This window comes from Martes martes (genome assembly GCF_963455335.1).
Source record: "Martes martes genome assembly, chromosome: X".
Classification (NCBI taxonomy): Eukaryota; Metazoa; Chordata; class Mammalia; order Carnivora; family Mustelidae; genus Martes; species Martes martes.
In genome coordinates, this window is record NC_137897.1 from 16,335,427 (window position 1) to 16,351,604 (window position 16,178).

Consider the following 16,178-nt stretch of genomic DNA (forward strand, 5'->3'; position numbering starts at 1 on the left):
CTCCACAGAAGAATGGTACTTTTACTAGTCAAAATAAGGTTCAGCTGTGAGTAACAAAAACCTCAAAGTACAAGAAAGTGGTTTCTCTTCCTTCCCTCAGAAATGTGGGTGGTCCAAGAGGATTATGGTGGCTCTTTGGGTTCCAGTCAACACAGCTTCCACAGCATGGCCCAGGGCAGCTGCTGCTGCTCCTGCCGTTGCATCTGCAATGCAGCTAGGTGGAAGCTGACCTCTCCTTTAGTGATACTTTGCAGGAGTTATAAACACTACTTTTGCTTAACGACTCTTAGCAAGAATTTTGTCCTGGGGCCCCTGTGAGCTGCAAAAGAGGTGGCTGTGCAGGTAAAGTTTAAAGGTTTTACTGCTGAGGAAGAGGGGGAAGAAAGAGTACTGAGGGACCCCTAGCACTGTCTACCGTTTCCAAGACATCTTCACATTTGGCAGCCATGAAACTGCCTTCTGTCTTTTCTGGACTCGCAGTGTCCTGACTCGCTGTGGCCTGGAAGCCACTCAGTGGAAAGGATTTGCTTGCTACCCTTCAACCTCAGGTCTTCTCAGGGCCCCTTGTACTGATCTACTCAACGGCATTTCCACCTAGATGCTTGCACTGCTGATTCCTTCAGGATGTTCTTACGTCCTTTGCCAGTTTCCCTGCAGAGCGAGCACTCCACCAAATCGGTGATACCGAGTACATATTGTGTTCAAGTTCTCTTTCTCTCTCGCTCTTTTTACCACTTTACTCAAGGGGGCTTTCTTATTGAACTGATACTTAAGCCCCAAGTCGTGGACAGTTTTGTAGTGACATAAACAAGAATGATGAAAAGTCAAGGGTGCTTTGGGGCCATGGGGCTTAACCATGAGGATATTTTATTGCACAGTTCAAAAAATTCTAATAGATGAAACTGCATTTACAGAAAAGAGAAATCTGGATCTGATGACCTGTTTTTCTAAGGACACATCCATCTATTTTAAAAATAAAAACAAGCTTTCATCGTTACGTAATCTTGTATGTTAATTATATATGGAGAGCAGATAACATTAATCATGTAGTAATTATCTATATAGATATACTTACATACTTATTTATATAGATATATGTTTAGTTACTATAGATAGATATATGCCTTCCTGGCTTTATGTCTATATCATTATGATGAAAATGTAGCTGGAGAAATATATAGAAGGGGGATGGGGGGAGAGTTGTGAAATTAATTGCAATAAGATGTCCTATAGACTTTCTATTTTTAAAATGATTTTCATCATCAGTATGTTTCAAAATGTAGGGGGGGGGAGAGGATGTTACTCCCCTATCCCTGGGTCCTGGGTTTGACCCTTCACTCATTTGTAGTGGAAAAATACCAGGAATGAGTCACCCTCTGAATTAAAGTAATGACGGATATTTCGCCAGTCGTATCTTCAGTAGAAAATGTGTCCATGATCTACAATAATATTATTTTTATGTTTTTGCCATTTGTACATAGAAGTCATAACAAGCCCTGGGCCTCACCTCTTGGCTTGTTCGTTTCAGCACAGATGACTCAGCTTCCATTCTGCCAGTCTCCGCCTGCCTTTGTCCGGGGCTTTCCCTGCCCGGCAGAGTCCACTTGGGCTGCTGTTGCTGCTGGCATCCCTCGGCCAGTGATGGATGGGAGTTGGCCCATAAATATCCCAGCTTCCTTGTTTGAACTGGGATCACTCTGGGCAGTGTATTCTCTTCAGACTCCCTGAGCTTCCCCTGTGGAGTTAGGCTTGAGTTACCCATCGTCCTAACTGGCTTCCCAGCCTCCCTCCTCAGCTGCCTTCCTGGCCCTATGTCACCTGCCCAGACCCGTTGCTGATGTCTTGTTCTCCACCCAAACAAACTCCCTTCACTTGACTCTTGCCTCAGAGTCCGCTGCTAGGAAAAGAAATGAAGACAGAGTGAACAAACAAACAAACAAATGATTATCGATGTGCTTACTACCCTGAATATTTGCCTAAATCACAATTTGTGATTTAGAGGCATCTGGATTATGGGGGATTTAAATTAAATCCAAATGACTTGATCACGACTTACATCATAAGCTATATAGATTCATATAGATTCATGTTAAGTCACTGTTGGTAATCGCTTCGGGTAATTTGGCGCTGCATATACTCGTCACACACGGCCCTCAGTGTCCCCCTCCAACATAGTCTTTGCCACTCTTGTTTGAAAGTGTCTGGGTGAAGGGACTGCACGAGGCAGTGTTCTTTCCTCCAGTAGTGCCTGGCCCTGCACTGGGTTGAGGCTCACTGCCTATTGATTTGGCTGCAGTTGTCATTTTGAAAACACATGCAGCATTTTAAGCGATTGTTACTCTAATAGAGCAGCCAGGATTTAAATGCAGATCAATCTGAGTTCAGAAACCGAGCTCCTAACTGCATGCAGAACTGTGGAGCTGGTCCCTGAAAGCAGGAGGGAGGGCTGCTCCCCGGGGCTCTGTGGGCTGTGGCTGTGTTAATCTCACTGGAGTAAGGAGAGCAAATAAGGGATTAAGAAAGGGCTGGTGCCTGAGTCACCCCAGGGCAGCTCCAGGTCACATGCGCATCAAGGCTATGTGACATTTAGATGTCTCGGGTCACCCCAAGCCAGATTATCTTTTAGTCCTTGCTTGGCTCCCCCATGCACTTGGAAGCTCTCATGCACCCTCCTTACCCTTCAGAAAAAAATAGATGATGAGTGTTCAATTGTGCACGAAACAGATAGGCTTCCTGGGCTCAGCCAGACCTCAGGGAAGCCACGGAATTTTCCTCAGTGACCTGACTCCAGGGCTCTAAAAGCAAACCCTCTCTCTCTCCTTCTTTCCTCTGTCCCTCTCGGTTTTCTCTTTCTCACTGTCTCTCCCTCCTTCCCTCCTACACACGTTTCTCTTCACTACTTCTAAAGCAGCAAGAAAGCCCTGAAGCTTAAAAGCATGTTCTTTGACATGTCTTTGGGTAAAGCACGTGACGCCAGGCCACCCCTCAGACATTCTTTGCAGCTCCCACCTCTCTGACCCACCCACGTTGCATCTGGGTGTCTGTAGAGTTCTTAGTACATCAGTTATTAGGCCGAATGGGTCAGGTCTCCAGAGAAGAGTTGGTTGTCCTAAAAATCTGATTCCCAGAACCACAGCAAGTGATTTCAGCTTATTTACTGAGATCAAAAGTTGGCAAATAACCACGATGTCTGAGGACGAGAGACTGTTACATAATCATCCTTTGGCGGAGACAATGGGGTCACATGTTTGCCTGTCTAATCACTGATCGGGGACATGTTTGATTGCAGATAATGTGCTCGCTGGCCCACAACTTAATTACTGAGTATCTGAATCAACGAAGCTTTCAGATGTAGGTCTTGCCTAATGGTGCATCTGTTAGAGATCATTGCCTCCATTCAGCCTCTAAAAGAAAGGTCTGGGGGATATGGTGGGTCACTGCCAGCACTGTTCTCTGTGACCTCTCGTTGAAAAACATGCCAATTCCCATGGTTTATTTTCCAGCCAGCAATAGGCGTTATTGTTTATATCCAGGGCCAAATGAAGGAATGACTCCAGGGGGACAGATATTGGTAAAGCCTCTGGTGGACGCACACTCTCTGAGGAAATTAATGCCACAGTCATTTCAGCCTATCTGCAGCCAGAGTCCAGTTATCCGGATGGGAAGTTTCCAGAACACAGAGAGAGGAGAGAGTTCCTTTCCCAGCTGGTAAGGAAAACATGTTGCGAGAAGTCTAGGGAAATAAGCAGTAAGTAAAGTAGGGCCAAAATGTTGAGTCTGGGGTTTGGGGTCCCAACAGTCGACCAGAATCTAACTATACAGTCTGGAGCCCAGTGGGTCTCATTAAGGAACATCTCTCCCGGCTCTTTCCTCCTTTCCAATTCCAGTCTGTGTGTATGTGATTTACCTGGATTCCAAGTGAAGCCTCCAGCCCTACCCCTCCTCAGCCATCATTATCATAATCACAGTGCCTGGCAATGACTTCAAGATTTGAAAAAATAGAAGTTTGGGGTGGGATTTTTTTTGGGGGGGGATGGATTTTTGTTTGTGTACAATTTAAGGAGTCTTGGTCTGTGTACAATTATTTAATCACTAGGGACAAATATGCCAGTTTTCTTGCCTGCAGATTTAAATAAATCCTGCATGCCATGTTAAAGAAATTCTAATAAAGTTGGATTCAGCCAGATTTTAGAACACTAAGGAAATGCCTAATTTCCAAGACTGAGCAGAAAAGTCCATGCCCTCATGGGTGTCCAACCCCCTAGGAGTTGACATATTTCCTTTGGCTTCTTCAAATGTTCTTCACCTCCCACTGAATGCAGGAAAGCTCAGGTCAGGCTAGGTGAGGAGGGTGAGGGTTGCCTGAGCCCAAGAATCTTTCTCTGTGTGGTCAGAGCCAGAAGATGCGGTATCAAACCAAGCCAGAAAAAAAAAAAAAAACAAAGTTATAAGCAAGGCACAAAACCTCTCTTCCCGTTTTTTTAAATTAAAGCTGTAAAACAGTATGGTTTGTGTGAGTGTGTGGCTTGAACGTTGGTGTGTTTCAGAAGGCTCCTGAACAAATTCCTCCAGCATCCTGTCTTGTCTAGCATACCGTAGATGCGTGCGCAACATTAAAAGGCACGAATTGCTTCCAGAGGAGCCTAAAATTTGCATTTTGTTTGTCTAGAGACCATAAGCAACCCGCACTGAGGTTAAGCCCTGCCTGCATTCCACTCCACCCCCCCAGTTGCTCCGCCCAACTCAGGATCACATTTGAAAGTTAGATTGTAGAGGACAGACCTGCTTTTGCTTTGCAGCCCATCTGCAGGCATCCAAACCCCAAAGGGAAAGCCCCTTTCCCCCGTAGAATCTGTTTCTTGAATATATCTTCACTGAACCAGGGAAAGAGCTGGTCATAAAAAAGACCCTTGTTATCTGATGGTGCAGCGTCTCTTAGTCAAGGGTGGCACTGAATTATTTTGCACAGAAGTCAAATGTTATAAGAGTGATTTTTCTCCTTTAATAAACAAACATTGGGTTGAAGGATATGAGGCCAAGTGCCTCCCAGAATCTGAAAATGATTGCTTAATTGAGGTTGTTTTTCTTTCTCTGAAGAACACCTCTAGGTGATGGTGTTGTTAAAGCTATAATCTTATTTTACAGCTGAATCCCCTCTTTTATAGTCAGCATATATATATTTTTTTGACAGTGTGATTTGCCTTCAGTGCAGAATCAAAGCTGGTTTGGTCATTTGCTTAGACAAAAAATGAACTCGGGATATGAACTTGAATGGTTTTCTTCACCTAGCAACATGCTGGTGGGTCATGTTCTCTCCAAGTGGGTGTTCTGTGCGGGGCTTGTTGACTGAATACACAATCGTGTCTGAATGTTATAGTACTATATCCTTCTTTAGAGAAGCACAGAAATGTCATTAATGGTATGTGAGGCAAGAAAGTAGCTGCGGGCCACATTGATGCCTACATTCCGCATCGGCATCGGGTTAAAATCCCAAGGGAGCATCAATTACCAAGTTAAATGCGGTTTCTATTTCAAGCTAGATTGCAAAGCACTGGGTAATGCCACACGCCTTCAAGGGGAACTAGTTGTAATTGATCAACCCGAGGTCCTTGAATCCAGATGAGCCCTGTTCTCATTCCTCATGAAACTTTCCATGTCTTATCTCAGAGGAGGGAGCCCTAATTGTGTGTCAGCCCAAGAACATCAGAGTGGTAGCTGCATGGGATGGTACATTCAGATTAGTAGTGTTCCTTATCAAAAATGAGAGGCTTTTTGTAAAATCCTCTAGCTGTTCTAGTTGGAAATGAGGGATTCATTTGAGTAATTATCATGTCCAATGCCCTGGGCCTAACTTTTAAAATTCTACTTTGTCATTCAGCTACTGAGGAAGTGACCTTGGAAGCAAAGCTAATTACCTTCCAATCTGTGCTCTTAAAATGTAAAGATCATAAAAAAAAGGGGGGTCATTGAGAAGATTTTGGAGAGCCCTGCTTATTCCAGATGGCTTCTGCTCCAAAGAGAGAAGCTTTTCAAGTGTCTCACACAGTCCTGAACCTCCCAGGGCCTTCTCTTTCACTCACTCAAGCACAGTATGGGAAAATCCCATCCGGGGAGGGAGGGGGGAGAGGGGATGTGAGGAGGGGTGGTTGAAGCAAGGTGATCTTCTGGGTGAATGTGCTGTGCACCTCCCAGCACTTAGCAAAGAGCCTGCAACAGAGTAGGTAGCCAGGCAGTGTGGGCGGAGCGACTGTGATCACACTCAAACATCCCCACCTGTCAGCGGAACAGCTGACACTCGTACCATTTACAGCACTTGTACTAAAAATGCTATTGTACCTTATGCTTTACTTTAATTGCTCAAACTGATGTCATTTCTAGTTTTGTTCTCTCTCCTCACGAACCTTCAACTACTTTTATCTGGTTTCTTCCCCATGGAAAAGTTGCGTAATAACTGGTTGATTACAAATGCATAAGATAAATAAGGCTGTTTCAACATGATATATGGGTTTTTAAAGAGCCATTTAGCGAATTTTTTAAATAACTTCATTGAAAATATACTGTTTTTTCCTACATTATATGTGCTGTCTAATGGATGATAGAATTTGGAACTTGCTAAATCCCAAATACAGTGAATTTATGCCTTAGCAAAATAAAATACGTAGTAAATTAAAAGCTCTCCACAGATCGCTGAATTTGTCTGATGCCTCCGCTCTGTATTATGCTTCACATTTGACTTGGGAGACTGCAGGAAAATGTGAAGACAGCTTCTGTAACATCCAACCAGAATGTCGTTTTGAAACTGAATATGGATCGTTTATAAATAAACAAAGGGAATACAGAGATTTAAAAAAAAAAAAAAAACCCTACCCAACTACCCTAATTAGGAAGGAGCAGAATGGCCTGAGGCAACACAATGCCATGTTATTTAGGACCTGTTCTGCTGACAGATGATTAGGCAGTCCAGGCAAGCAAGTTCTGTTCTGACTGATATTCTCCTGCCATGTGTCTATATTAGATTTAGATCGCCAGGCTGAGCCACAGCCCAGAGAGATACCTGGGACCCGCGACCAGATGGCCACCCTTTCAGGAAAAACTAGACTCATCAGGCCCTACTGAATCTACACCCAGTCACGTGTGTGTGCATGACAGTCCTGCTTGGGGAAACTGATCTCTACAAAACAGAAAAGCTAAAGGCTAACTTTTGCTTCAGATGTTTAGAAGTATGTCTGGTTTTTTTGTTTTGTTTTGTTTTGTTATTAATGAGAGGCCCTGAAGCAAGGCAAAAAGTCATGGTGCTGGGTTCTCTGCATATCAGACAGGTGACACACTTGCCTTTAAGACAGTGTCGTTCCCAGAATCTGGTTCCTCGGGTCTTCACACTGTGAAGTCGCCCTGGCATCTGGAAAGATCAGAAGACCCTAGAGGGAGAGGGGTGGCTCTTTCTGGTTTATGATAGCGTTGGCCACTGATTAAGTTTCACAAAGACTCTCCATCTTAGTAACAGGAGACACGTTTCACCTTTCTTTGGATGACTAAGGTATGAACTGCCCCTCTCTTTCATCCTGATCTTTCAGCTTTATTTTGTTGTGCCTTTTGATGAACTCTCTCTATGGGCAAAGGAAATTTCTGAGCCTCTATGGAAGTAAAATGCATTCATTGTAAAGGTCATCCTTGGAGGAGGAATATCAATGATGCCCAGTTCCTAAGGCAATATTTAACTTCATTTGCCATCACCGGTGAACCATAGTTTTATCCGTGGTACCCGGTTATTCAGAAGAAGAAGCCCCCTGTAAGCAACATGGATTTGGCTGGCTCTTTTTTTCAAAATATTTATTAATTTATTTTTTTATTTCAGAGTGGGTGAGTGAGAGTGCTAGTGGGGGAATGGACAGAGGGAGAGAATCTTCAAGCAGACTCCCCACTGAGTGCGGAGCCCAACACGGGTCTCCATCTCAGCCCCCATGAAATCATGACCTGAGCCAAAACCAAGAGCCAGACATTTCACTGGCTAAGCCATCCACGCACCCCTGGCTGGCCCAGATCTCATTTCTCCCCATGTAGGGGAATATGTAGCCATCTGAAGATATGAACATTAATTTCATCTAGATTCACATTTTATATTTACTCAAGTTTGAACTCATAAAAAGTTTATTGATATGATTTAGGATGTGAAGAACTAAAATACATTCCAAATATTGATCAAAATACGGTGTAGAGAACTTTCTATCAAAATCATTGTTACGCATATTGCCTTATCCCTCTCTGTAAAATCCTGTTCCTCCTCAAAAGCACACCCTCCAGTTGGTGAATTCTTGAGCTGATTTACTTTGCAAGGTGCCAAACATGAAGATAAATTATAGTAAGTAGTGCAGCCAACTAGAAGGCAGAGATATAAATGTACAAACAAGACGTTTCGGTTGGAGTCTCAGGCATTCAGGAGGCTCATAATCTTCATACAAATATATAAAATGTTTTCATGAGCTTTTTTCATTTGAATCCATTCTTTCTCTTCAGTTCTTCACATCAAGCCTGCAAAAAGAAAAAGGAAAAAAAAGGAAGCTTTAGTTTTGTTTTCATGAGATATATTTAGGGATAGCTTGAAAATCAGTATGATAGGTGAAAATCAAAATTGAAGACCTCATTTTCACTTGGAAACTTCATCTCTTGTTTCTGTGGATGTAACATGAACTCTGAGTAGGTATAACCATCAGCTTGGGCTCTAGTGATCTAAGTAATTCCAAACTAAATTAGGATGGCTTCCTTCTGAGAGAATTAGAGTATGATGTTAACCTTATGGTTACGACCTGCAAGACCTTTGGTGCTTGTGGTAAATTTGCAATCACAGCTCCAGTTCTCTACCCCTCCCTGTATCCATCCCCATTGCCATATAACTTTTTAGTTTCCTACTATCCTAGATAGGGTATAAATTCCTCGTGTCCGAGTTTGGCCATGAGACTTGCTTCAGCCAACAGGATGAGGCAGAAGTGATGGTTTGCCATTTCTGACCCTGGACCTCAAGAGGTGTCACATGTGTTTGCTAACTCTCTTGCACATCTGCCATTGGCCTGCCTCCTGATCCAGGAAAAGGATGAGAAACATGTGCAGCTGAGCCACCCCAGCTCATCTGCCCCAACCAAGCCCCATCTAGCACAGAGCCCCCAGCTGATACCGATGCGCAAGTGAGCCCAGCCTAAATCAGCTGAGCCATGAACATATGATCCAGGGTAATAAATGGCTTTGTTCTAAGCCATTGGATTGGGGGGGGGGGTTGTTTATGCTCCACTGGCTAATGGATATGGTGCCATTTCTTTTAACGTCTCTTGGAATGCAAAGATCGTTTGACGTTATTTACACATTTATTTTCCATTATTCCTGGGTGTCATTCCTTGTATCCTTTACTTATGTGAACAGGTTGAATCTTTTCTAACAACTGGAATGCTCACATTTTTTTATTGTCAGTGGCTGGAGAAATAAAACTACACAAACAAAGATCCCTGGCTGCCGGGGCAAACACTAGAGCTGGGGGTCTCTCCATATCCGTTCTCAACTACCTTCACCCTTGTTTTTCTCTACTACAAAGGCTAGTGACCAACCACTCTACCTCCTGGTATCTCTTCAAAGTAGGGGTAGCCATGGGACACAGTCATGGCCAGGGAGCCCTGAGGAGAGTTCAGTAGCCGAGGTCTTTTAGAAAGCTTTGCTTTCCTGTGTTTTTTTTCTTAGAGCCCATTGTGTCATTGAACAGTTACAGCACTGCTGCCACACAGTTTCTGTTGATATGGACACACCTCGTTTTCTTGTGCTTCGCTTTATCACACTTTGCAGATACTGCATTTTTTTACCAACTCAAGGGTTGCAGCAACCCTGTGTCGAGCAGATACGTTGGCGTCGTTTGCCCAACAGCATCTGCTCGCTTCGTGTCTGTGCCACGTTTTGGAAATCCCCACAATAGTCCAGACGCTCTCATCATTATATTTGTTCGGGTGATCTGTGATCAATGATGTTTGACGTTACTATTGTAATTGTTTCGGGGTACCGTGTACCGTGCCTATGGAAGGGGGCAAACTTAACAAATGCTGTGTGCCTGACTGCTCCACCGACCAGTCCTCCCCCTGTCTTGCTCGCCTCGGGCCTCCCTATTCCCTGAGACATAACCCAATGGAAATCAGGCCAGTTAATAACCTTACAGTGGCCTCTAACTGTTCGAGATAAAGGAAAACTCCTTTGTTGCAGCAGACTTCACTCTCGTCTTATTTTAAGAAGTGGCCACAGCCACCCCAACTTTCACCCCGCAACCCCCTGATCTGTCAGCAGCCATCCACACCAAGGCAAGACCTTGCACCAGCAAAAAGAGTACAACTTGCTGAAAGCTCGGATGATGATTAGCAGTTTTGTAGCAATAACGTATTTTATTTAAGGCATGTACATTGGTTTTTTTCGACCTGATGCTAGTCCACACTTAATGGACTGCAAAATAGTGTAAACATGACTTTTATAAGTCATGTTTTGGGAAACCAAAAAGTTCATTTCAGTCACTTGATTGCAATGGCCTGGAACCAAACTCACAGTGTCTCCAAAGTATGCCTGTACGCATTGCTGAGATGAAATACATAGAGGTCAAAAGGCAAAGGGAGTGGGCTCCAAGTCTCACGGCTGGAAGCAAAGACAAGCTGGCATTTGAACTCAGGTGTTTTGACTCTGGGGCTTTTTCCACACCTCTAACAGGGAAGTTTTGGATGGTATGCAAACCAGAGGCAAAGAGAGGGAAAGATTAATAATTATACAGCTGAAAACATTACCAACAGCAGTCAGCACAGGCTCTCATATTTCTTTAGCATTTTTTTTTTTTAGAAACTCAGTTTTTGGTCCATGCCAGTCACCAAGAAGAAGCAAGATACCAATTCCTTCCCAGTGCAGGACCTCTGGCTGAACTGCATTTTGTTGACCAGCTACTTCGCAGCCTCATCCGGGCCTTTCAGCTGGTTTGTATCTGATCACTGTCCCTCGTGCACCCCACACTCTGGGTTTGCTGGGCACCTACTGCTTCTGTAACATGAGAAGAGCCCTCAGGCCTCTCCCTCTGTGCTTATAACTTTGGACTAGAGTCCCCTGGCCCCTGGCCCCTGACCATGACATAACATAACACACTGCATGGTAATTATCTGTTCTAGGCGTCCTCTCTGTCCTCTCTTGTCTTTTCTACATAGCTGTCCTGCCACAAAGCTGTCACCTCCGGGAGCGTGTGGACATGTCCTATTCATTTCCACATCCCACCGCCTATCACAGCACCTGGCCCACAGCAGGGCCCTGAGGACTGACGAGTGGGACCACCAGGGACATGAGAACAGGAGGAGAACTGGACTTGCAGTTACAGCCAAAGCCACATTCATCAAGATGCTGCGAGAGACCACGCAGATACCCCAGGAGTGTTGATTTGATGTGCTGGGTCACCATGGTGCTGTCACACCCGCCCTGGGCGCTGGCTCCAGCCCCATTATGGGACGCTCAAGCCATCTGACTGCTGTGGTGACTGTGCTAGGTGACATACGGCCAGTCCCTCTGGCTTAGTGAGAGACCCACAACAGTCTGCACTCAAAGCTGAGACATTCCTTCGGCTTCTCTGAGCAGCATGGAGGGAGTGATGAGTCATAGCAAATTGTCACTGATGCCTCTTCTGTGAGGTGTGATTTCTCTCCCAGAAGTGTCCAGACTGTGAAGTGCCATCTGCAACCCAGAAATGGGAACCATTTCTGCGACAGGCTTGATCTGGACTTTGACCACCACATATATGTCCCCGGCGGATGAAATTATGGCCAGACTGAGATGTATAGCATGAACCATTTACCATGATCCTTCAGGGACCCTATGACTGGGGTCAGCTTGTGGACCTCTGATTTTGAAACAGTTTTGGAAACACAGGGAAATGTTGACCCAGTCTTCCCAGATCATCGTCTCCACTCTAAGAGGGCCAGATGGTTTAGAAAAATAAATGCGTGAAATTCTTTATGCAACACACTTCCCAGGGGAACTGTGCTCTTTCCCCTTCACTTGCCGTGCCCGCGAGCCATGGGAAGCATGTGGAAGCTGGTGGAAGAGGGGGCCCCTGTGCCCAGATCTCTGGCCTGTGCCTCATATGGGGGTGGAGAAGCCGCTGATGGTGTCAGTTCTGACCACCTAATGCATGCCGCTTGACACAGTTACTTCATTTAATCTACGGTGTGAACTCTGTTCTCCCTTCTAGAAGGAGCCGGGCAGGAGGCAGCTGATGGGACAGTGGAGTCATGGCATTTGTCCTTCTGCAGACAACCCTGCCTCCCCCCGCAGTTTTCCTTCTCCCTCCTGGGTCGCAGTGGAATCCAAGAGGACCCAGCAACCCTGGACACAGGACACTGCATATGGCTATGGTCACATACGGTCCTTCCAGCCCTGCCAAGTCCCCAAAGGACCAGAGATTCCATCCTTGGCCTTGTAGGACTCAGTGTATTCTCGGAATACCTGTCAGTTACCAGAATGCAGGAATTTGGAGAATTGGGGTCAGGGCTCAATTTTACAAATGGGAACAATGGGAAAGGATCCAGAGCTAAAAGTGCTCATGCCGCAAAGCACACTTGTTTGTCGGGTTGTTGGAATGCAAGTGTGTTGGGTGGCATCCCGGGCCACGCCGCTTTGCTGCCTAGACAGCAGCTGTCAGCTACTGGGCTGTGTCCTGTTCTCCTGTAGGGACATTTGTAAGAACGATGGGGGCCGTCAGGCACCCTGCTGAAAAGCCACTCTCCAGATATCCCATGCACCTTTTGTACCCAAATCAAAAAGACACGGGCCCCACTTCTAGTTTACACTTGGGAAGAACACACTTTGGTTGGTACAGGGTGATATACCACATGTCTTCCCAGTGTCACCCTAAGTCCAGGCTGAGGAGCATGTGATGTTTACGCCTTGCCATGACCCATTTATAGCTGTATTAGTCATAGTGACCATGGTCCCTCATACATCATTTATGAAACAGAGTCCACTCAACACTTGTCTGCATTTAGTCCTTTAACCAGACACTTAGGGACTGCAGTGATTACTTCCTCCTAGGGGGTGCTAAATCAGAGAGCCATAAACACAGTGACACTCAAAAGTCATCAAGAGAAAGGGTGTACCTCATACTCTGTCTGGTTCCATATGCAATCAATGGCTGACTATGCCCCCGGCGCCAACTGGCAGAAGCTTTGGAATTGATTAGAGGGCGTCGGTAGGGTCCTCTGAGTTGATACAGAACGTTCACACACAGTGGCCCCTGTCGATGCCCACGTGGGGAGGAAGGCAACACAAGCTACACCCAGGGTCCTCTGGAACCTCCCGCACCAGGGTCAGGGAAGCAGGAGGAAGTGCACCGCCTGGAATCTCATTCAGGTCAACTCCAAACCTGGAATTCTCTTTAATCCCAAGCAGCCACTCATAAGGTAAAAGAAGCAAAACTTGAAGTAAAAACTTTAAAAACATTTTTCTTAAACCATGAACCATCCACCCAAATTGGCTTTTTTTTTTTTTAAGATTTTTATTTATTTATTTGACAGACTGAGATTACAAGTAGTCAGAGAGGCAGGCGGAGAGAGAGAGAGGAAGAAGCACGCTCCCTGCTGAGCAGAGAGCCCGATGTGGGGCTCGATCCCAGGACCCTGGGATCATGACCTGAGCAGAAGGCAGAGGCTTTAACCCCCTGAGCCACCCAGGCGCCCCCCAAATTGGCTTTTGTCCATCATGAAGACTTTGGTGGAGAAAGCGAAAACTGAAAGTTTCTACCAATAAGTAGTAAAAGCAGGGAAGATGAGAAAAAGCACAAACAGCAGATTTTTTTTTTTTTTTTTTGCAAAATTCTGCACCTAAAATCCAGATTCAAACAGTGTTCTGTGCTGGACATGAAGAATTTGAGTAAAGAAAAGGGAAAATGTGTGTCCAGGTCAAATCTCAGTAAAACAAGTTCAGAAGGTTTGGGGGTTTTTTTGTTTTGTTTTGTCTTGTTTTGTTTTTTGTTAATCCTATTGTATTGAGAACTTGCTGTACTGGATGATCAAGCCAGAGTTGACAGCCGGCAGCTGAGACAACATTGAGCTTGTTTGGGGAGATTTTAGCAGAGAAAGGGGCCAACGAGACCAGTCACCACTGGCAGCCCCTGGTTTTGTGGTCAGTTTCTCTCCATCCAGCAGAGCGCAGACCTCCCTGTTTCTAAGAGGGACAGTGACTTACTGGAGAAACCCTGACCCAAGACTTCCCACGCAAAGCAGAGCTCACCAGCACCAACAGTAGGCAAAGTGATAAAACAAATGGAGTAGAGTGGTATCCTATCCAAGAGATTCTCAGAGGTTCCAAAGATGGCGACCCCCTTCTGTGTTGTTTAGGTCTGAGCATTCAAGGCCTAGAGACAATGGTGCTTGCATCAGAAATATCCAACATCCTCTTTAGAAACATCTGGCAACAGATCTATGGCAGTCACAAGTTCTGGAACATCCAAATGGTAAACCAATTACTTGACATAAGGTTAACAGAACCAATAAAATATCTACTGCTCTGTCTCTCTCTTCTAAGGTGTCCTGTAAAACACATTGCCATGGAGATGACCTTAGAGCTGACCTTTTTCGTTTGTTTTTGCAGTAACTGATGATGGTACCAAGAGGTCCAAGGACTCAGTATTCAAATAAAAGCCTAGCATTTGATGTTCTGTCAGGCAAAGATAGAACTACAAAGCTTTAAAACTTTTTGAAGATGAGCAGAACTAGAATTGTAATATTGCTCCTCATTTTAGAAATTAGGAAATTCAAATCCAGAGGGTTTGAATCACAGGTCCAAAACCACACAAACTAGTTAATGGCTGGTCCAGGATTAAAAAGCCTGTCTGGAGCTCTTTCCCCAATGCTAAAACTCTTTTTCAAAACTCATATAAAATGGGCACAAGTCATCTGTATATATTGACAGTATTCGAGACACCTTGCAGGAACAACTGATACAAAGAAATACATCCGTAGTGTATCAATAATTAGACTTAAACATTCTTGTACTTGTTCTAATGGACACCAAAATTCAGCTTAAAAGATATTTCTTGCCTTCTCAGAATTTAGCAGTATTTCTTTTTAAATAATTTTTTGTCGAGTAAATGCACAAATCTTAAGGGAACAGCCTGATGGATTTTTTTCTATGTATGTGTGTATATAGCATGTATGACTTTTATTTGTATATGGCTTTTCAACACTACTGTATCTGCCAGCATATCCTCAAGGATTGGTTGGTTTGTTGGTTTATTTGAGAAATACTAGTTCCAAGAGACAATAAAACAAGTTTCACTTTTGAAAGAAAAGGAAGGGAAGAGGACAAAAAACTTGCCATGGTCAGATAAATGGGAAAAGACTGGGTTAGACAAAGATAAAGCATTTTCTAAATTTTAGGGCTGCTCAGAGCTTTATTTTCTTTCATTTTTTAATTTAAATTCTAATTAGTTAACATACAGTGCAATATTAGTTTCAGGAGTAGAATTCAGTGATTTATCACTTACATACAACACCCAGTGCTCATCACAAGTGTCCTCTTTAATCCCCATCACCCATCTAGCCTAGCCCATCCTCCACCCCTCTCCTTCCAGCAACCCTCGGTTTGTTTTCTATGATTAAGAGTCCTTATGGCTTGTTTCACTCTCTCCTGTTGTTCCCCTTTCCCGTATGCTCATCTATTTTTTTTCTTAAACTCCACATATGAGTGAGATCAAATTGTATGCCTTTCTCTGACTGACTTATTTCGCTTAGCATAATACACCCTAGCTCCATCCGAGTCATTGCAAATGGCAAGATTTCCTTCTTTTTGATGGCTGCATAGTATCCCATTGTATATATACACCACACCTTCTTTATGCATTCATCAATCAATAGACATTTGGGCTCTCTCCATAGATTGGCTATGATTGTTGATAATGCTGCTATCGACATCAGGGTGCATGTACCCCTTTGAATCTGTATTTTTGTATCTTTTGGGTAAATACGGAGTAGTGAAATTGCTGGATTGTAGAGTAGCTCCATTTTTAACTTTTTGAGGAGCCTCCATACAGTTCTCCAGAGTGGGTGCACCAGTTTGCATTCCCACCAACAGTGTAAGAGGGTTCCCCTCTCTCCGCATCCTGGCCAACACCTGTTATTTGTTGTGTTGTT

The 16,178-nt window shown here is 44.4% G+C and overlaps 1 protein-coding gene across 2 annotated transcripts in view; it reads right to left on the reverse strand.

Moving 5' to 3' along the window:
- Positions 1-6,796: 6,796 nt before the first annotated feature.
- SMPX (small muscle protein X-linked) overlaps positions 6,797-16,178 on the reverse strand; it is a 54,419-nt gene continuing 45,037 nt past the window's right edge. The window contains exon 5 of one of the 2 annotated variants that reach the window (XM_080794993.1): positions 6,797-8,529. The gene's annotated coding sequence lies outside the window, so the exon portion shown is untranslated. The remainder of the gene's footprint in view (positions 8,530-16,178) is intronic. The other variant, XM_080794994.1, reaches the window with a different exon arrangement.